At 39.2% G+C, this 23,164-nt stretch overlaps 1 protein-coding gene across 2 annotated transcripts in view; it reads left to right on the top strand.

The window, feature by feature from the left end:
• Window positions 1-5,007: 5,007 nt before the first annotated feature.
• LOC120419197 (homeobox protein aristaless) overlaps window positions 5,008-23,164 on the top strand; it is a 126,889-nt gene continuing 108,732 nt past the window's right edge. Inside the window, exon 1 of one of the 2 annotated variants that reach the window (XM_039581868.2) lies at window positions 5,008-5,310. The gene's annotated coding sequence lies outside the window, so the exon portion shown is untranslated. The remainder of the gene's footprint in view (window positions 5,311-23,164) is intronic. The other variant, XM_039581869.2, reaches the window with a different exon arrangement.

Genomic DNA, 23,164 nt, shown 5'->3' with positions numbered 1-23,164 from the left:
GGACTGAGCTAACGACCTAACCTTTTTTTTTAGGTTAGTCCGGGGCCAACATTTACTTCCCGTCCGACGGAAGGCGTGATCAGACAAATCTCGTCTCAAAATTTGCCAGTTTTGTTTTTATAATTATCGATTCATACTGCATGTTCAACTGGAATCATCATTACTTTTCATTTTCAATTGTAGAAATTCATTAAATATTTGAAGTTATTAAAATAAAAAAGTATTTTAACCTAAGATGTAGAAAATATGTAATAATTGAATTAAAGTCGATTACATAAAAATTTCATTTTCAGCTCTTTGAGAAATAGCAAAAAATATATATTTTTTTTTTAATCTGGGACGAGTGTTTGGTGAAAAATTCGGGTTCACGGACAAAGTGTTCAAATTGCATGTTAGATTTTTTCTCCGTGTAGTAAATATTATTTGTTAAGTTTCCAGTAAGGCCGTTGTAAATATTTTCTAAGTTTATGTTACCCGCTATACAAAATCGGTTTCTGCATTTTCATTGGTTGATAATCGTATCTAGAATTATTGGACTTGTTAGAAAATATTTTGTATTTTTGAGAATTCGTAATGTACAGTAACGTAAAAAGTTGTTGGAACATTCTTGTTTTTCAGAACTCAAATGGGTGTTTTAAAGTTGGAATTTCCAGCACATGTATTGAAAAGTTATACATGTCGACGTCGTCGTGCTATCTTGTCGCACCCGCCATTTTGACGTTCCGAGAAAAACGCGTTTTAATGTTTGACCTTGAATATTCAAAAACGAGAGCACGCAATGTAAACAATAACAAACACGTTTTGTTTGGCTCACCATTCTGTGCATTGTCCCAAAGTTTGGTTGAAGTTGGTTGCTGGAGTCCCGAGTTATAATTACAAGTGTTTACGGTAGTCTAGCTTGTACGTGCGACAAACGCATCCTGACTTTCCTGGCCTGAAATCCCTTTGGCCTTTTGTCGCACTTACATCAATTTTCATGGAGTGACAAGATAGCACGACAAGATTGAAACTACTTTCATATGTAAAGTGACAAAAATGCTCGGAGTTTTTTAGGTTTTTGTTGAATATCTCAGGATTGAAATCGAATTTTGGGGATCTGTGAAGGTCAAGGCATTGTGAGCTGCACAAAATGGCGTTCTTAACTCAATTTGGCCCAAAATGCACGTACGACAAGTTAGCACGATGGCGACGATGTGTTATAACTCATTTTGGTTTAATCGTTGAATTGACTAAATACATGGACGATTGACTTAAAATGTGTTTTATTAAATTTCAAAAAATGATGTTTGCAACTTGTTGCTAAACATCTAAGCATTCTTCGTATTTATCAAACTTAGTAAAACGCGTTTGATAAATGAACGACTCATGCTAAAGAAATATTCTTTTACATTTTGTGGCATAAGCAACAAATAAGAATATATTACCTTACACAGCCCCGACCGGATTATCCGAAGATAATTCGGAAAATCGAATCACAATTATTTTTCGCTGTCTTATTTTTGATTGTCGAGCTTATGAATAACTTCTTAAATATGCTAAAGTAATTATTTTTTTTAATCCAAGGTGATGGCAAGATGGTAGTTGACGATGATGAAATATTGGAAAAAAACATTTTGTAATTGAATAGGCAATCAACTATTCAATTATGACTAAAATGGGGTCGAAGAACTCGACATTGATGTTTGAACATGAGCATTAGGAAAATAAAAAATACGATTTTTTTATTTTGATTTGATTATTAAAACAAAAACAAAATCTTGTGGCAAATAATAAAATAATTTTTCCTCAATAAACTCTATTTTAATATTTTTTACTATCTAATATGAGTCATTAAGCATTGTTATCAATGACTAAGGGGCGATAATTTCAGTACACCCAGTTGCATATCATTAGCATGACTGACGCAAATTCCAATCGTACCTTAACCCTCATCATCACAAATCGTTTCAATTGAAAAATAATTAAACGAAAACCATTTAACCTTTGCCACTTCCCGAACAACTCACTGTTCTCACACTCCCATTCCGTAATGACCACTAACGCCAAAACCCCCTCCCAACTGTTCAGGAATTACCCTTGTTAGTGCAGCAGGAATCAACACACACAGATACCCATTCCACGTCACGTTCGATCGTCACCTTGCGTACAGCGTAGACTCGCGCAATGGTGACGCCGATCCCACGTCAATTATTTCTAATTACAGCTGCTTCCGCGCCGAGCCCACTGCTGCTCCACCTACCCGTTTCATCCATCGATTAAGTGTAATGAGCCTAAATGAATACAACTAACTCGCAAGAGCTTCCTCCGATTAGCATACCGCATGGCTTCGCTGTACTTGCCTTAGTCCACCTCAACCTCCACACAATCCACGGCTTCACCACGCTTCTCGTTAACCGCCGCTGATTTATCTTCCACGAGCACACTCGGACACCTTGATTACGGGGTTGAGCCCGCGCGCGCTGAATCGGCGGTGCCGGTTGGTTCCCAGCCGAGGTTGTCATGTAACGCAAAGTAGGCGGAGCTCCGTGCCGTGCCATTGCCGTGAGTTGTTTTCCGGTCCGGCTTCCCACTGTGTCCGCAAACGGGTTTTCTCGCTTCACGCTTGGTTGTCTTGGTGAGCCGTGCTAGAGCGGTGAAGCCCGGCTTCGACTGCTGGAACGAGAGCGAGACGACCGGAGGCTCGCCGAGTTGCTACCAACACATCGCAGCGCGGTGGTGTTGGTGCCGGGTTTTAATTTATGACTCGCGCGCGCTACACGCGATATACCTGGCCTACCTTGTTGTTTACACGTCGCGATAGCCGCGGTTCAGTTCTTGTTCAACGTTCGTTTGGCGTAGTAGTCATCGCCGTCGCGCGAGGTTTTTGTTTTGATACGCGCGCCGCCGCGTCTTTCCACACGATAAGAACGATCAGTTTGGGGATCGCCGCGAGTTCGAGCCTCGGTGCGGTTGGGTTGGCGTTTTTTTGTGTTGTTGTTGTGCGCATGTGTTCGTTGTGTTCACCGGTGGAGACAATGCAAATGCAAGTGGTTTGGCGACGACGACTTGCAGTTTCGGTGGTGGAACCCTGTTGTTATGTTTAGCTGCCGCCGTCGCGTTGTTGATGCCTCGAAAATAACATTCAATTCATTTTCAATTAGACACGGGTACGACTTTGAGGTTGTTCAGCGGGTGAAGTGACGCGAGAACACCGGTGACCGATGCAGAAGAACGGAATTCGCGCTAGAACGACGATGACGACGACGAGTGTCCATGAATAATCGCAAAGCCCGGTTCTAAAGAGTGAAATTAATTGGATATTGATGACAACCCGAAAAGTGCTGTGTTGATTGGGCTCGAGGCCTTGGAACGGTTTATTTTGGAGCCGAGTGACACCTTTGGCTGACCGTGAAGAACGATCGTAGAAGACACCACAAGGAGACAGCACTGCTGATGCAGTAGGCGAGCCGTTCGGGCTGGTACACGTGAAGAAGCCCCATCAGCTGCTGCGCAGCGCCTACTACGGGCTGAAGTGTAAGAAAAAGTGATGGTTCTATTTGGTGCAACGTGCGGCTTCGTTTGAAGATCTTCGGTTCATTACCGACTCATCTAATTAGGTGCGAGAGCGGAACAGATCAGACGAACTCTCGAAGCTCTTAAGAGGCAGTATTTGTAGATTCTGTTCGGTTTGTTCTAGAGGTCGTATTGAGGTGCTCCGATTTGGATGAAACTTTCAGGGTTTGTTTGTCTATACATGAGATGAACTCATGTCAAATATGAGCCTTCTACGACAAAGGGAAGTGGGTTAAAACGGGCATTGATGTTTGAGGTCCAAAACACATGAAAAATCTTAAAATTGCTCGCATTTCCGTAATACTTCATCAATTCCAACTCTCTTAGATGCATTCGAAAGGTATTTTGAAGCTCTTCAAAATGTGCTATAGACATCCAGGATTGGTTTGACTTTTTCTCATAGCTTTTGCAAATTACTGTTAAAAATGGATTTTTTTAAAACCTTAATAACTTTTGGCAACAGCCTCCAACACCCATACTCCCATAGGTCAAAAGTTGGGGTATTTCATGGACTATAAGCCTACGGTATTAACTTTTTGGCCAATCGCAGTTTTTCTCATAGTTTTACGATTTTTCTAGAACAAACATTTTACAACGTTAGTTTTTGCCCTGTAGGCCTCCATAGCGGCTTTTTTTGGTCTCAATTTTGTCATATTCGGAATCCTCGGACAATTTTACGTAAGTTAGAAGTATTGGAGATGTAATTTTGATTTAAAAAATAATTAAATAAAACATTTTTGAAAAAAGAAATAGATCTTATTTACCCTATGATCAATACGCCAATGCTGTATCAAGTAGGCGAAAACTTGTTTTACCCCTAATCCGACAAAATGCTAAATAATATTTTAATTAATTCTAAATGGCATTTTTTCCAATCAAATTCAAAATTCCAACACCTCAATCTAATGTAAAATTTTCTGAGGATTCCGAATATGACAAAATTGAGACCAAAAAAAGCCGCTATGGAGGCCTACAGGGCAAAAACTAACGTTGTAAAATGTTTGTTCTAGAAAAATCGTAAAACTATGAGAAAAACTGCGATTGGCCAAAAAGTTAATACCGTAGGCTTATAGTCCATGAAATTCCCTAACTTTTGACCTATGGGAGTATGGGTGTTGTAGGCTGTTGCCAAAAGTTATTAAGGTTTTAAAAAAATCCATTTTTAACAGTAATTTGCAAAAGCTATGAGAAAAAGTCAAACCAATCCTGGATGTCTATAGCACATTTTGAAGAGCTTCAAAATACCTTTCGAATGCATCTAAGAGAGTTGGAATTGATGAAGTATTACGGAAATGCGAGCAATTTTAAGATTTTTCATGTGTTTTGGACCTCAAACATCAATGCCCGTTTTACCCCGCTTCCCTTTGTCGTAGAAGGCTCATATTTGGCATGAGATCATCTCATGTATAGACAAACAAACCCTGAAAGTTTCATCCAAATCGGAGCACCTCGATACGACCTGTTTCACATCGGTGAAAAACTCGCTCTTAAGTGGCAATTAGCAAGCGCACCCACAACAACAAAAGCAGAGAGCGAAGGTGTGAAGAGTGACTCTCAGCTCAAGAAGACTCGACGTCAGGAAACCCAAGTGCAATAGTGACCGAGGATTAGCGAGCCAATTAGCTACTGATACGGATTCGGTAGCAGAGAAGGCGTTCGAGGATTAGCCGGGTTCGAGTGCAATTTCTAGAGGTCCTTGATAGTGGAAAAGAAAGTGCGAAGAACTGCCGGAAGAGCGCCACTTCAGCAAACGTCAAGGTAAGTGATGGGAGTTGTTGTCCCGCGCTTGACGCGGGAAAGGAAGAAGCATTCGTCGGTTGTGTTGATATGCCGACGGTAACTGGGGTGAATCGTGAAGACGTGCTTCAGGTGTTGTTTTATTGCCGTTATTATGCGTAATTTGGACGATGTTTTGATATCGTGATCGGGAATGTGTTGGCACTTGTTGGTGGAAAGGAGTGAAACAGCTGTCCAGGTTCAAATAATGGTCTTGGATGTTAGGAAATTGGTGAAAATTAGAGGCTTTAAATAACCGAATGCATGTTTTGAATTGATTGTGTTATACATTGTATCTGAAAGGAAATGTGGACACTGAAAAGCTTTTTCCTGTAATTTTAAGCGAATTTGTTGAACGCTTTATTGGATAAGCGCAACACTAGTTAGCACGATACTTTTAAATAAGTGTCTAGTTGGTTAGGAAAAGTCGATGGTAAAAGTATCAACAGTTCATTAAGATCACCTATCGCATTAAAAAAGTTACCATGGTGGGTCCAAAATTGGCTGGGTTTCATCTGAACAGTTAAATATTTTTATTTTCTTTGGTTTTGTAGGATAATTTTTATATATTGATACTCAAAGTTATAATTAACGGTGCACAACAACCAGAGCTTTTTGCACCAAGATTTGTGTTCCTCTAAAATATTTTCTACAAAATAATTTACAACAAATTTTGACTATTTTTACAATCAGACTGTTGCAGGATTGGGTCCGTAAGTTAGACAATTTTGGAATAAGAAGATAACAACTTCCTTGGTTGTTGTGCACCCTTAAACACAAAATGATTCAATTTCAACATACGATTCTTCTATGAATGTTGACATTTTTGTTTGTTTTGCTTTTAAAACAATTGATAATTTGTCTTAATAAGAAAAAAAGTATCTTTTACGTCATTGCCTTTTCTAATGCTGATGATTGTTAGATACAAGTAAGTTTCAAAGGTTTCAAAACGTTTAAGGATTTGTCTACTAAATTTTCCCTATTTTTAAGCAAGCAAAATTTAGTGTTGGATAAATTTTACTCTGCTGAGAAGTTCCCCAAATCTTTGAATATTAAATGTAATGGTCTGTGGCCAAAATGTTTTAATTTAAATTTGCATTGGCTTAGTAAATAATAAAAAACACCGAATTTTGATACAACGTTACAATAAAATTTTTGTACAATTGTGATTGTAAAGTGATGAAAATAAATATTTTTCCAACATCTATTTTTCTATACAAAGATCGATAACAGTCATAAAACTTGGTAGAAAGAAATAAACTGTAAATTTTTTACGATATTGTAATTTTTACCTTTATATTTTATTGTTCAGTAAAATTGTATTAGTTTTTGACTCTTTAAAAACAAGGATTCTGATGTTCCTCGAGTCATTACTGATAAATATTCTCTGTTAAATTATTATTATTATTCTTACATGATTTCAAAGTTGGCATTGTGTATTCCGTAGTAACTTTTCAAAAGGGCGTAATATTGAAAGTAAACCAACAGTCTATCCTACTTATTCTAATGACAGTTCACGTTGATCGTGAGTGGGATAGGCTGCTTGTTTACGTTCAAGGTTATGCCCTTCCGAATTATAAAAGTATTATTGCCTCTGGGGTTTAAGTCCGTGATTGAGGAGAGAGCAGACATAAATTAACCACAATACAAATGGGAAACGTCCTTCCAAATTAAAGAATGAATTAAATAAAAAAAATATTTTTAGTTATAACGAATCAACGTGAAACTTGAATGTGTACTAATTAAATACAGTTCAGGCTCAATTATCTAAAGTCCTCGAATCAAATCAAGATTTTTTTTCGTTGTCTTATATTTGATTTTCGAGCTTTATCGAGATAATTGAATTTAATATTGAGAAAATGCATTTGGTAATTCAATAGGCAATCAACCACTCAAATTTGCCTAAAATGAGGTCGCAACACTCAAATTAGATGTTAAAAGCAAGGCAATAATCGAATTTTGGATAATTCAAACTTCGGATAATCGAGTTGGACTTTTCCTTCATAATCTGATTATCCGTGATTCTTCAGAAACCCTAAAAATCGAGATCGCATATTCGAATCTGAACGTTATATAGAACGTCCAAACAGATAGTCTTAATTCCAATCTTTTGAAGTTTAGTATTTTGTGTTTATTTAGTATTACTAATTTTACTTCGAATATATTTTTTTGTAAGTTAAATAGAAACCTTATGTAAAAAATATTCTAAACAGTTCTAGCCAATTGTTTCAAAATTCAATAAATAACTATTACACACCTTTCAAAACTGTCATGCGTTTCTAGGGTGTCACAGTACAAATCTATCACTTAAAAAAATCACCTTTCACGCAATGAAGGCATGTCCAAACACATTACTCAACCACCCACACCCTCGCGGAGTGACTCCCGCGCCCTGATCTAATTCGATTTCGGGATCGAATTTGGAAATCCCGGCAAACCCATCCCTTCAAATCATCCACCACACCACCGAAACTGATACGCGTCGCGCTATAGTTATCGCGCAATTAGCGTAAATCCGGCGATAGCTAATCTATCGCGCAATCCATTTGCTGTTGCTCGTTAGAGCGTTAGCGTTTTGGGGCCTGGACGGCAGTGATTGATCGGCGCTCAACACGCCCGCATCATTGTTCCAAACCTCGTCAATCCATTACGAGCAGTTTAATTAAGTTTATTTTGAGCCACCAAACTGCACCTTTTGAAAAGCAATTTTAACCCGATAAGTCCCACAAATCGAATCCGGGTTACAATTGTTCGACGGGCACTTAATGGTTTCATTCAATCGCGCCAGGCGCCACTCGCCAAAACGCGCAACCTCGCGGGTACACGCGAACTTTGCGCGGCGGGGCTCCTCCTTAATGGAGCGCGGCGCTTCCGAAGGAGCAGCACCCTCCCCAAATGGATTGGTGTCAACTTACCAGAACATAAACCTCAGGGGCCACGGAGATCGGCGCATTCCAGAGGTACAAAATACATTGCTGATAAGGGCGCGACTGCAACGTCTGGGAGGACCGGGTCAGAAGCGCTCGGTAGCGCGCGCCAGCTCATGTCCGCCTCGGTCAGCCGTCTATTACCGATGTCGCTGGCCGCGCACAAAAAGCACTTCTTGTACACCCTGAAACAGAGAGAGAAGGAGCATGCTAAAGATGTACGAGGAACGAAGCGAAAAACGCAGCTAATATGGTCTGCCGCGGGTAGATAAGGTAAATTAATTTAAATGCGTTTTAAGAGGACATTATAAGCAGTGATAAGCGGGGACCTGGACTGTTGACAGTGTCCACTTTGGAAGTCGGGCGCCTGCTGACCGTGGAGCCAGGACATTATTGCACGGCACAGAAATGGGTTGAACATGTTTAAGTTTTTGTAAACATTCTTCAAAATAAGTATACAGCAATTCCATTTGAATAGAGTATAAACCTAAAAAAAGTTCTCCGATCGGCTCAATTTTTTTTCTAGGTTCCCTTAGCCGAAATAATTAGTCCCGTATATTTTTGTTTGGCCGTTAGGGTGACGTACACCGTACTAGGGTGGTTCCAAAAACGGGAATTTTCAAAAATTTTCGCAAAAAACATATTTTTCAAAAATGTGTAACTCCGTGCATTTAAACCGATTTTAGCTATCTTGGAAGCAAATGAAAGGTCACTAGTTTGCCTTTCAAGGAAAAATAATTTGAGAGCCGAAAAAATTGCCAAGCATCAAAAAAAAAAATCGTATGCAAACTTAAAATGGCGTTTTGACCTTGTCTGGACCTTGGCTCTTAGTTTGAAAATATGTTTATCGTAATTCTCGGAAAATTTCACAAAACCATCTAAAAATTGGCTATTTTGATCCGTATGTTCCCGTAATATGATTTTTTGAAAATAAAAATTTCGACGCGCCACGCGCAGAAACAAAAAAAAATGACGAAACCAAGAAATTTTTTATTTCTATTGAAACTGCGATAACTTTAAAATTTAAGCGATGACCTATACATTTTTACAGTTGATTTTTAGTTTTTTTTTATGAGAAAAAGTCACGAAATATTGCACATTGCATGAAAGTTTTTTTTATTGACGGGATTCAAACCCAGCACTTACACACAGCTAAAAAAGTAGTAATCCAGCTGCGTGTAAAAGGCCTGGGTGTAAAATATATATTGCATTATTTTATGCAATTTTATGTAATTTTACGCCCTGAAATATGTAGCCCATCAGTATGGGAAACCTATTTGACCCAAATGTCAAGCTCATATATGCGTTTATCCTTACAGCTTTTCATCGGTCTGATGGCCGAGTGTGCTAACGCGCCAGTCCTTACTGTTGGTGCTGGGTTTGAATCCCGTCGGTTGCAACTTTTTTTTGTGTATGCAAAAATTGTACATGCAGTGTGTAATATTAAGTGTTTATTTTGACGAAGGTGATGTGCATGCTTTTGCATGCGATTTTACCATCGGATTTTTTGCTGTGCACAGGAAGGACGAGTATCCAAAAAAATCTGGGTAAATCTGGCAGTCGAAATTGTAGCAATTATAAATGGGGAAGGAGAGGGTCTGTAAAATTCTGATGGTTTAATTGATGTTGGCCTCAAAGTTGTTGAATTTATATTTTCATTCAAATTTATATTTACCAGAATTTTTGATTTTCGTTCGAAATCGGCTGTAAATGTAAAATCTGACACAGCTTCGAGCCAACACTTGCAGAATCTGACATTCCCAGATTAACTGGCAACAGGCCAACCTTGATTATGAGTAGGCTTAGTGATTTTTCACGCTCATAAATAAACGGGGACCTTAATTTCAAAACTCCAAATTCCACGGAAATTTCGCGAAACGTGAAAAATATCAAAATAACTTTGTATTAAACTTCCAGAAACTACTTTTATTATGAATCATTTTTCAATAAAGTTAAAAAAAATCTTAACCTAATTTGAACGTGACACAATTTTTTTACTAATTTCATTAAAAAAGCCACTAGGTTTATGGATATAGAGCCCATATATTTTGAAACCAAAATGTACAGTATACGTATTGTCATTTATAGAGCTGTTTTTTTAAAGTTCGATTAATATAGCTAAAAAGTTTTTGCTGATTCGCTTCTATTTTATCTTTGTATAGTTTATTGAATATTATCTAAATATCATATATTAGCCAAATTTAACAAAGCAATCTAACAGTTAAAATGACATTTTTGCGAAATTTTGCCCAAAAAAATAGTTTTAAGGTTTTCATCTTACTTTTCAAATACTAAAATAAAATTAATATGTTTCAATTTCTTTTAACATTATATCCACAAAATTTCAAATTAAATAATAGTTAAATAATTGTTATTACGGAGAGTATTTTTTTTTTGTTAAATTCTGTTCATTCCTAAGAAAAATTGATAAACTATTATTTAGAGTGTCTAGAAAATAGCAATAAATTTTAAATTTTTCAATCATTTTTTTGCTTCTCCGGTTATATTTTTGACCAGCGAAAAATGGAAAGACTACTATTTTCACTGAATGTTAATTTAATATGAATGTTTGCTTTTAGTTGATTTCTAAAAATAAATCAATACAATCAAAAAAATCTGTGCAATCTTTAAAAAATATATTGTGATATTCAATTGTTCAGTCAATTTCAACAAGTTCTGGTTGAAAAAGACAAAATATATAAAAAAAAAATTCCGAGAATATTTTTTTCTTTTTTGACTGATTTTTGTTAACATCATTTAAGTATTCGCAGCATTCACATCTCAGTAAATAATGTATCAATTTCATGTTAATGTATGTTTTGCTAACAATTTTTCAAATGGTTCATATCACCCTTTTCAATTGAAAACTGATAAAATTTACCTCAAAAGTGTTAATAAATAAAATATTTATTATTTTGTTATTTTACGGAATTGATTTTAGAAAATTTATAAACTTCACGGATATCTTCAAATTTCACGAATTTCACGCTGTCCGCGAAATCGTGACAATTCACTAACCCTAATTATGAGCTTGACAGTTCTGTCAAGTAGGTTTCCCATACTGCAGCTGGATTGCCTCTCTTTTCACTGTGTAGGTTCGTTTTTTGTTCCACACTAGTCAGGTCGATCTCCTTCAAAAATGAATTCTTTGTTTCGAAACACAAATGCAAAGTCCAACATTTAAATATTTTCGATCTGTAATTAGCACTACTTTACCGCCGTCGACTCACGCAATTTGGAATAATTAGCTGTCCGAACACTTTAAGCCGTTCAGATGCGATGGGGGAGGGTTCAAATCCCACCAATACCAACCCACTTAGCCAAAGTCACCTTACGGGAGTGTTTCAAAGGGCGACCCAATACAAACTTCACCTTTGTTTCATCCGAGACTTTGAAGCTTTTTAATTTGTCCGAGCTCACGATTCAATTAAACTAATTGTCATTGTTTCCTGTAATTTAATAATGTGCAAGGCAGAGTAGAAGATTTTTTTTCTGTTGCGTTTGTATTGGGAATTCAACTCGCTTCAGTGTGAGTGAAAGAGTCTTCGATGCCCCTTCTCCCCACTTGGGCTGGAGCTACCCCCCTTAAAAACGCGAACGATTAAAAGTTTTCCTTTGCGTGGTGGTGGTGGTTAAAGTGGTTGTGTGTGTTTGTTTGTTGGAGCAGGGCAATTTAGTGTTTTTTCTTCTTTGTTGGCTTATTACAAAGTAATCGCACGATAATTCGTGTCGTGCTGGTAAATGCCAATAATTGAATTTCTAAAAGTAGTACACACCAAGCATGCCATTTGGAAACTAGGCAAATTTTTAGTCTTTGTATTGATTTCAACTTTATGAATATTCAGACCGTTGAAAAATCATCAAAATATATTTGCGTCTTTGAAAATAAATTCTTGTGATTTTTCCACATGCTTCAAAGATACGCACAATATATTGATTATTTTTCTCTTGCTTTTCTTTGTGCCAGTGAACCTGAACAGGACTGAATTCTTTCAGAGAAAATTAACATACAAATTCGGGGGCGTTTCGCTCTTTTGATTGTAACTTTTGTTCGCTGCTTAAAAAGATTTTTTTCTTAAAGGTATGATTGATTAGTGAGTTGACTCTTCGCGCCGCGACATCCAAACAACCAGTTCAGCCAGGTTAACAACGCTTATTACGCTGCATTATATGTCTCGACAACCCCGTTTCCTAATTGCATTCCACTCATTCCTGCTCAATGGAGGAGGAATCTCACGGTGTACCCACTTACAACTCTATTTGCAGTTCTATTACCGTGCCTGCAGCAGCAGCAGCAGCGGCAACCGACTATCTATCGTTCGATGGTGGTTACCACCGTGAACTTGAAGTTTGCTTCCTTATCGTCGGGGCCCGGCCTTTCCAGTTGTTGACTGTCATCGTCGTCGCCGTCGCTCAAATGTGACTCAATTAGCGGCTCTCCAGCGACAATTGATTTGATTTAGAAAAGCTGTTTTTCAAGCATCAACAATTGCAGCAAATATGTTTGCCGAATGCAGTTTCCCCCCACCGCTCTCTTTAGCGTTACAATTATACGCGATAACGTCTATCATAGTGGAGAGCAGTGTTGTGAAATTATCTGTGAGAGAATTTCACTCAGAAATGAGTGCGATTCTCTCGGAATCCGCGTGATGAGCTATTGAGAGTATGATATTCTCAAATGAGCAATCACCGATGAAACTCCCAACCCTGCTTGTGCAGCTGTTGAGTGGGCGCACCGTTTCTGCAACTCTGTAAAGTGTAACGCGGTACTAACTATGCTCACAAATCGTGTCAAACGGTTGATGGCGGCGCCACCACCGCCACGCGAGTTCTTCACCTTAATCGTAATTAAATTAACGATTAATTAAAACTTCACATGCTATTCGCTCATTAGTATGGGAAAGTTTTTGCGCGCGGACGGACTTCCTAGCAAACAATTGGCTCAAACACACACACACTCATAAACTTTGCACCACATTTGCTAGATTTGCTGTTTATGCGATGCACCAGATTGAAGGACGACTTGTGGAGCATTTTGAGTGTTTTCTTTGAGGTTAAGTTCAAAAAAGAACTTAATATTTTCGCCGTACACAAACTTCAGCGCAGCTATCATTTGAGAGGAAATGTTCTTCAAGTGAGAGTAAAAAATAAAAAAAAGGTTCGTTCGTCATCGAATATGTCGGTATAAAACACTCAATGGAGATTCCTCTCAGATCAAATCGAGGCCATTTCAGTCTCAGCCGTCTCTTGTGTTATTACGAAAGATGCAACTCAGGGTGGCGACTCAAGTCGGGAAATCGATAAAGTCGTTAATTTGTCGAAATCCGCGAAAATTCGAAAAAAGTGTGGTAGTTTTTTTTTGTGATAAATATTTTCAAATGTGAAACAAAATTCATTTAAGGCTTATCATTTTTACCAAATCGTCAGCTGTGTGCTATCTTGTGACATAGACCATTTTGGTGGAAAATGAGTTTTGCTATACTTAACAAACACTACAAGATGCTTTAACCCGATTTTGGAAACTCGCTTCCGTTTCCCGGATATTGCAATACACACTTGTGACATAGACCAATTTATCATCAAAATGATTGTGCACACTTGTGACACGTCATAATGTGGAAAATGTGGAAAATGTGGAAAATTTTTCTTGTTTTTCACAAATGTATGTCCACACATACTTTCTAAAGGCAATGCAACCTTTTGTTTATAAAAATATACTGATTAACTCGATTAAACCATTGATTTGAGCTTATTTTAGTTTGTATGGGAATTCTGTGCACACTTGTGACACGTAGTACAATTTTACTTTCGAAACACACTTGTGACACGTGCTTTTCAGATTTTTGTTTACACAATTTACTGTATCTTTTAACTGGTGTAACCAAATTAGTTGATACTTGGATCGTTTGTTAAGTGATAGTATACGAACCGATTGCTTCAAAAAGTTTGGCTCTATCATTCATAGTTTTGAAATTATTTACCAACAAACTTTAAAAATCGATTTTCTCGAAAAGTACTAAATGGTCGTTGTCACAAGATAGCACACAACTGATGAAATGCAAAGCAAAGCAATCCACTTTAATGACCCCTGGGTCTTTTGTGGTCTCTGTTGCAAGTTTTTGCTCATTTTTTCCAAATGTTTGATGTAATTAAACAAATTGAGAGTATGGATCTATTATTAAACTTACTTTCACTTATTGATTTATCAGGAATCATATAAAATCCAACGTTTTCGTTTTGAAATAAAATAGATATTTATTTACTTATTAAAAAAATAAAAAAAGAACTGAAATTGCAAAAAAAAAAGAAATTTTGTTAAGTTTATCACAAATATGGTTCAAAAATTTCCCTTCAAACATTTCGCATGAAATGAGTGTCATGTAGATTTATGGAACAGGTTTATTTCACTGAAAATATAAACATTTTAATACTGACAATTCTTTGATATTTTGAAAATATTGGAAAAATAAAAAAATGATCATGTTCAAAGCGTTATTTGATAAATACAAAAACCAAATATAGAACTAAATTTTAAATTTTTTCAATATAATTTAGTTAAAAAAACTAAATGTTTGGCAATTTTCCAATCAAAAATTATTTGTTTTGTTAAACTATCAGCTATTTTGTGAAGCTTGATTGTTTATGTTTTCTCTCTGAGTAAAAATAATGAGTGCTTCCATTTCTGAAGTATTTTTTGAGAAATGTATTGTTGAGTTTCTCTAGATTTATTTATTTCGACATTTTGTTCGATTTTTTATAAAAAGTTTTTGATTCGAAATCAAACTTCAGGTAAGAAATGTGAATTATTTGAGGATCTGTAAAAGCCGGGAATTTGAAAATGGGATTTGAGTGGTCATTCGGCAGCACTTTCTTACAAGTTTGACAGTAGTTCTTACTTCTGTAAAATGCAGCAGTTTGAGTCAGAATCTCAACCAGATTGTTCAATTTCATTCTGTTTGAACTTTGCCCTTTGATTGCCTTTGATTGCAGCCTGGATTTGTCGACTCTGACTCCGACGCTTGGTCATAAAAAAGACCCGACTACGTCTCCGGATTTTTAGGCTTTGTATAATTTGACACCGATTCCAACTCAGAATTCTCAAAAAAAAAAAACCCATTTTTTACTCAGGCTTTGTTGACACTGACTCAGAATCTAACACCGATTCCTTAAAAACCTCCGGCATCACCGACTTCTACTGTGGAATCTTGGGATTTGAAGCATTTGACTCCAACTCCGGGCCCACTTGAAGACAGTACTCTATCGACTTCGGCACCGGCTTCTCAGGATGTGTTGACTTTGACTTCCACTCCGGTTCCTCTAAAGACGCAGTTTCACCGACTCCGACTTGAAATTGCCCCTGTCGATGCTGGCAGATCTATTCCCGGAGATCGAACAATCTCCACGCAATAGCGCACGATGTTCCTAATGATTGTGCAAGTTATGTCATCTTCAAATTAAAAATCGGGACCACTGCGGTGCAGCAGACTCGAGAAGCCTCTTAGCGTAATTACCCAGTCTGTCCCAACTCTGGCCGCGCGCTACCGCCGGTCATCACCACACCGATCGGACAAATTTGATTACGACGGAACCGCTTGTACCGGCTGCCAATTCGTCCACTATCGGCACTGTCCACAGCTGCCCGCCGCCAAGGCATCGCTCGCCGATAACGCGCATCCAATTTGTTTGACTTGTCAGATGTCGATGCTTGTCTCGGTTCTCGGATGACTTGACGGGTGTTGTCGGACAAGACGTGAAATTAGATTTCTGACTATTTTTTTTTGTTCTTGTCCGTTTTCGGGAGAAATTTATTAACCTAATTGCAGTTGCCGGATATTTTCGGAAACGTTCTGAGGGAGCTCGTACAAGGTTGGGCCAGAGGTGCAGACTAGACGACGGTGTGAAAGCTGTGCACAACGTGGTGCTTTAAACTGTGCAAATAAATGGTTTAGAGATAAGATCGGCTCCGCGGTAGCACCGCGCGGTAGCTGAAATTTATTGCTAATTGAGTTAGCAAAGTTGGCGATGTGTTGGATGTGAGGGTCAAACTAGCTTCGGGAAAGGGTTAAGTAGGCTTTAACCAGACTGTAAAGTTGTCGGAGTCACTAAATTATCAGAACTTGAAGTTTTTATTAGAGTCGAAGTCGTTGGAGTCGTTGGTTGTTCTACAAGGGTTTCACTGTAGTAGCCAAAATTGCAATACTACAAAACATAAAGATGTATTAGTGCTTCAAAAATTCACTCCTCAAACTTCACCAATTTCGCCGAAAATCATAATGGCTGCCGTGTCCAAACTGCCGCCAGGATCAGGATTTCAGTAAAACCGGTAGCAACCTCCTTCAACACACCCTAATACCTTCCCTCCTCGTCAACCCAAACCATGCAATTCCTCGAATCACATTTAATTTCCGAGGCGAGAGGCGACCGGTGCAGTTCGGCCCCAAAAATGCTAAATTAAATACAACTTGAAAAACCAGCTCCCGACACGAGGAGGAGGTGGGCTGATGCTGTTGCAGTTGAAACAAAGCCAAAAAAAAAGTCCGGCTATTTCTTGGGAAGGAAATGAAGCAGCAAAAAAAAGGACGCCAGTGATGGCAGCCTTAACCTGAATGCACGCGACCCGAACTGAATGAAAGGGAAAATGACAGCACGAAACGACGGCTCAAGACCGGGAGCTGAGTTTTATTTGGAGGAGTGTAGGCCGACGGGATTTTTGAAATTTTGATGTAAAGTTTTATAAAATTTTTGTCAGACCCTGACTCCGACTTTTTTTTCTGAAGGTTAAGCAACTCTGACTCTGATTGAAACTCTTCAAAGCATCAGACTTCACCGATTTCAACTTTTGCAACAACTTCCATTCTAAATTGTTGAGAAATAACCAACTCCGACTCGAACTCCGACTTCAACTCCGACACCAGCTCCAACTACAAATCCTTATTTAACTCCCGAAGTTTCAGCTACGCTGAATCCGGCTTTTCTGAATTTGTTGACTCTAACTCTAACAATTAAAAAAAAGGGGTGGGGGGACAGGTTTACCGATTCCGACAAGTGTCAATTATACAGTTGTGTTCTTGTTTACAACTGTCACTTTGGGGAGCGTTCATTTATTACGTTAGTTATGGTCGCCATTTTTAACAGTTTTGTTGCCTTTGGCAGTTCAAGTGTTGCCAGTTTGTCGAACCACAGCGTTACCTCGTTAGTTTGACAGTAACAGTCAAGAATTGCTCAAGTTTCATTTCGCGCAAAGCCAGCAAAAATTCAAAGTTTCAATAAATGTTTGCTGAGTTGTTTCGAGCTCCGATCATAACACCATTTGACACGGCAATTAGCTGTCAGCATTTCACGGATTCCCATTCCCTCAGCAAAACAAAACAAAATCAATCTACCATAATACGGTCCCTCAACAAATCCAACCCTGCATGATGAACCCTTTGCAGGGTTGCCATCGCTCAGGGCTCGTCGCTTTCTGCGGTAAACCTGACAGAAATTAAATTTATTTTCGTTATCAGCGCAAAATAAAAACCCCACGACAGTGGCGCCCACCTCGATCTTCTTCCATTTTTGACATTTGGGGTTTTCGGTGGACGCGTGAGCCACCCCCTGGTCCATTTCTGACAGCGCCATGACAGTTTGAGCCGTGGAAATTAGCCAACGGGGTGACGGTGACGGCGTGATAATTTGTTTCACGGTGTTTGTGTGCGTGTGATGCTTGTTGCCAATAAAATGTGAAAAGGGACGAGACGAGAACCAAATGGAAGCCGGGAGGATTTAAATTTTGTTTAAATTACGTGTCAGCTTGCGAATTGGGTTGAGGGAGGTGGCGCTAGCAACACTGGCCGCCGGCGGCGGCGGCGCTGTACGGGGTGGAACCAATCTAATAAAATGTCAAAATATTTTCAAACTAACGCGATGATGAAGGACTGGGCACGGACGGATTTGATAGTGGGTTTGGTTGAGTGGAGGAGGACCCAAACGAGGGTGTAAAGTGGTTTTGATGGGCATGACTAGAGTAATGTTTAAAAAAGTCGTATGAGTTTGGTGGAATAGAGGAGAAAAGCAACTCGCGACAATATTTTGAGGGTAGGAATTTTGACAGGTATGATTTTCATAAAGTATTCGCCTCCTTTTCTCTCCTACAGCAAACTGGGGACAATGTAGCTGTCAAACTAGGCCAAAATGTTAAATTCACTCACAAAATGAACTTTGAGTGATTTGAGTTCATTTCTGACCTCACGATTTTCTCCTCTATACTTACACATGCACTCATAGAATCTCACATAAGATCACAGAACTTCATTCATACACTTTAGAGAACCTGAGAGAGAAGTGTCGTCACTCAGTGCAGCGCTTGAATTACTTGTCAAAATTGAGTTCCTTCGTTCAGAAGCACATGAGCGGGAAAGCAAATTTTGTTGTGTTTGAGTGCCATGGCATTTCTCTTTGGAGGTTCTCTAACTCAAACAAGCACTCACAAACTCACACATGCACTCACAGACTATCACATGCACTCACATACTCTCACATACACTCACAGATATTCATCCAAAATGTCACAGACCCACAAAAACATCAACAGCCTCTCACAAGAATGTACAGACTCATATTTACACTTACAGATGTTTATTTATTCACTTACAGTCTTACACATACATTCACAGACTATCACATGTACTCACAGACTCAAATAAACATTTACCAGACTGGTGGCAAGCTTGTCAAAAAGTGAACCTCGCTTTTGACAATCCATATAGGGTGAACGCTCCATAAACTAGTTGCAGAAAATAGGGTATGCAGGCCATTTATGAGTAAATTTGAAAATAAGTTTATTTAATATTTAGGTTTATTATTTGAAATTGTTATTTATTGTCTAGTTATTTTTCTTTTGTTAAGGCCGAGCCATGTGATAACGCTTCCGCCTCGTAAATAGGAGCCCTAGTAACATTTTTAAAATTACAGGTTTTATCATGGTTCTGGAAACCTTCATACGGCCTATATGGGCTTTTATGGCCTACTTAAAACCTAAAATGTTACTAGGGAGTTCAGACCCCTTCAGAGGGGTAAAGCTACCAAATAGCGGGGTTCACGGTCCAACCAATGTGAGTATCGCGGCCCATACATACAATTTGACAATCTTGCCATCAGGCTGGCATTTACAGAGTCACTCTTACGCTAACTTTTTGTTTTGTTTTTATTTCATAGGACATTTTCAAATATTGCTCAAAAATTTTGCTATCGTCTGATCGCGCCACGGTTACTAGCCCGGAATGTGCCATTGAGATTAATTAGGCGTGTTTATTAGCTCATTAGGCAAAATATTATTGCGCCCCGTGTAGGGTCGTTATGATTTGTTTAACGCTCTCTGTCTGCCAAACAACGACCTCGACACGTTCCACATACGCGCGCCCGCGGACGCAAACTAGCCTTATGAATTCATTAATATTTAACGAATCTGATTGGTAGAACGGGCCCGCGGATATACCAAACAAGCTGCTAAGCTTTTTGAGACTTCAAGCAACTTCCGTTGACCAAGTTACGTTCCGGACCCATTAACAAACCCTATTTTCGACGCAGTGTTGCCAGCACTGAAGAATCTTCACCGAGAAATCACCGCTCAAGACGGCGGAAAAACAAACCTCCATTCATCCGTAAATAATCGGCTTAGTTCTGTTTGAGGCAATTTCGCTTATTGCTCAAATCCAATCAATTTCGTTTTGTTCTGGGGGTGCGCGCGCCGAGTTCCATCAGTCCGGGGGAGAGCTCATCAACCGAACCTTAAACCAGACCGAGACGGCCCCGCGCGCTCTCTCTCTCCGCGCGTAAGGATTCAATTTATAGGTGTATTTAGCGCGCGCAAAATAATCGTAAAAATATCGATTTTATTGGTGTGCGCGACCGAGACGCGCCGGCTCAATAGCGAAATTTATTGGGATTAATAGCAAATCCGTCGAGAATGTTGAGTTGGGCCAGCCAGCCGGACGAGGGCAACCCGGGAGACCCAGTTTATCATTTGAGCGCGGCCTAATGATTCGAGTTATGGGATTAGAACGGAATGGAATAGAAATATTGAATGGAAGCGAGGATTGACCCCTGGGTGAAGGACTTGGGGTTGTGTGTGCTTATCAAGGTAGGCTAGAATTTTATGGGATTTTTGCTAGGTTATGATTTCCGGAGAATCGTAACATTCTTGTGAAATTGGAGGACTTCAGAGAGCACTCACTGAAGAAAGATAAACTACGTGGATATAATCTTGTTGGTTTCAGCCTTCTCTCCACCCCTCAATTTCTCCCTCATATTTGTATTTTTCTAAATCGTCGAAAATTTCCATCTTCAGTACGAGATGTCTGCTTTGAGAATAATACATATTTTTTTAAACTATACAGTATTCAAAAGTGTCAAACGGGAAATGTGTCGACAGCAGCATCCGATTGCATGCCTTGAGTATAAATACACCCAAAATTCAGAATCGAGATAATCGTTCTCTCAAAATTTATTGAGGGCTCAGTGCCAAAATCGATAGAATAATGGTACCAACTCACACCATCATAACAAATGAGTTCATTCGTTAGTTGAATCAATAAATCTCCAACAAGTGTCATACATCGACTTCTGACTTCTCCATGGTCACCAAGCTGTGGTGGCCGAGGCAGCTAAGTCATTGGATTGGTTTATCAAAGGTCTCTGGTTCGATTCCCGTTGTCGACACTTTTGGTTTTTTGTTTGACGGATGAACTTTTTTTGCAAATGAACCTCGAGAGAATAGTTCTATCGACCATCTCGAGCTGTGTTCTCTGCGTCCGTGAATGGTACCACTATTCACTCGACTCGAGACCATCATTCTCTCGGACTAGCGCTGCCAGTTTTGAGTGTATTACCACCTAAAAATATCAAGCCAATGGTCGTAAGGCTTGCTTACAGCGTATCCTAGACATTATAAATCCCCAAAAGCCGTCCAACTCCAAACGAAACTCATTTGAGGATACCGTGGAGATTTTCCCTTATCCCCTTAAAAATGTGTTGCCAGCTGATTTGGAAGTGCTGCCAATGTTTCGATGAAACATAAAATCTGAAAAAAGTTGTCTTGACTTTGTTTTAAGTGTTTATTTTGGTTCCTGATTTCGACCCTGTGACCTCTCTGGGTTAGAACATTAAATTTCCCATAAAATTACATAGGTATCTCTTGATTTTTTACAGTTGAGTAACGGGTGGGCTTTTCATAGTTTTGGGCTAGAAATAATTGAAAAACGACCAATGTTCCAAATACTTTAGGGACCAGTCATAAACCACGAGGACACTTTTTTTTAAAGCTGATGTTTTGCTAATAAACTGTGGCTTTGCAAAGATTTTTGAACAAACAAAATCTGGTAAGTTCCAGATATCAGTATCGATTCATTAGTGGTGCTGCCCCTGCATTGATGAGCTCATAGCTTAGTCAACGTTTGTTTTTGCTGCAAATCGATATCAAAATACCATGCAAAAATGTGTTTAGTAAGTCCTAGGCCCACGACTCACTATCTAAACGTCTTTATCTTCAACACGTGCCTTGCTGCTCCTCGTTATCACTGCGCTGCAGATGCTTCGCACGGACGTCACTCCTGACGTAATTGATACTGGATTCTTATCAATACTTTCTTGCTCCACGTCACCAAGCTAGCTTGACCTACCTTCAACTCTTCAATGAAAAAAAAAATCACCGTCGATTGACCACACTGCAGTGGATTTACGATGAACCGCGGGAAACGGTCATTTCGTCACCGTGGCAAGGGCCTGGCTTGGCCTGCCCCTTATCTTGTCTCATTAAAAATGAATTATCGTAAATTTACCATTCATCGCGAGGCTCACCTTAAAGCCCTGCTGGATCGGTGATGGGCATGACCACGCGTCGATAAATAAATCAAACTTTATCGCGCCCGCACAGCGACTTACTCTGCGCGTTTTGCGAAAGTCCGCGTTTTATTTTTAAACTTTTAATTTAATTATTCAATTAAATTGCGGAACTTTTGCCCGATCGCTTTGCGATCAGGACGTCGCAGAGATAAGTGAGTTATTGGCGAAAAGCAACTTTAATTGCGGTTGGACTTTTACACCGGCAGTTGATAGATTAAAATTAAGACTAAGTGCGTTGATGGCTGTCACTAAATCTGCATAATGAAGCATAAAATCCACCTTTTCAAGTAATCAGAGACATCTAGTGAGTAAAACGGTCAACGCCCAAAGGTAGGCAACCTCATCAACTCTCCAAAACGAGTCTTGCAAATTGTACGCGCTAAATTTCATTATTCCCTCCAAAAAAACCGACAACAACTTCAAATTCGCAAGCCCGCTTCGACAGCAGGTCGTCCGGTTGCCGTGGCCCAAAATGAAAAAGGGTGTGCAAATCAAATAAGCAAACAATGTTTTTATTGAACACCCCCGCTTCGCTGGTGTTGTCCCCGGGCACTAACGTGTGAAAATTGATTAAACAATTTTCGTACTTCGTGCCCCAACATTAACGACGAACTGAAAAAACCTCACTATAACGGTTCAGGATAGCATGACCGAGTCCCTCAATCGAACCTGTCAAGCCCGACTCTATAGCAGCCGGCTGATATGTTGCAATACCTGCTGCCCCTCTCCTCGGGAACATCTGGCCTCCACCGGGTTTGTTGGAGTGAGCCCGGCACGCTGTTGATTGAGTCCATGGCGATCAATTGTTTTCGTAAATTCGATTTGATTTTAAATTTTAGTTTAATGCAATTATTGCGCGCCCGCGCCACCACTTTGCTGTCGAGGGAGGAAAACTTTTTGCCAGTTTGATGGTTGAGTGGGTTGTGGGAAATGGGTGAAAATTTGGCGAACTTTGCACCCTCGTTTGCTGGTGATGGTCAATTGGAATGGGTCCGGAGGTTTTGAAGAGTTTCTGTTTTGGAATGAAA

This window comes from Culex pipiens, chromosome 2 (genome assembly GCF_016801865.2).
Source record: "Culex pipiens pallens isolate TS chromosome 2, TS_CPP_V2, whole genome shotgun sequence".
In the NCBI taxonomy this organism is placed as follows: Eukaryota; Metazoa; Arthropoda; class Insecta; order Diptera; family Culicidae; genus Culex; species Culex pipiens.
Note: the sequence above shows the minus strand (reverse complement) of the source record. Positions and strands in the feature narration are given on the sequence as shown.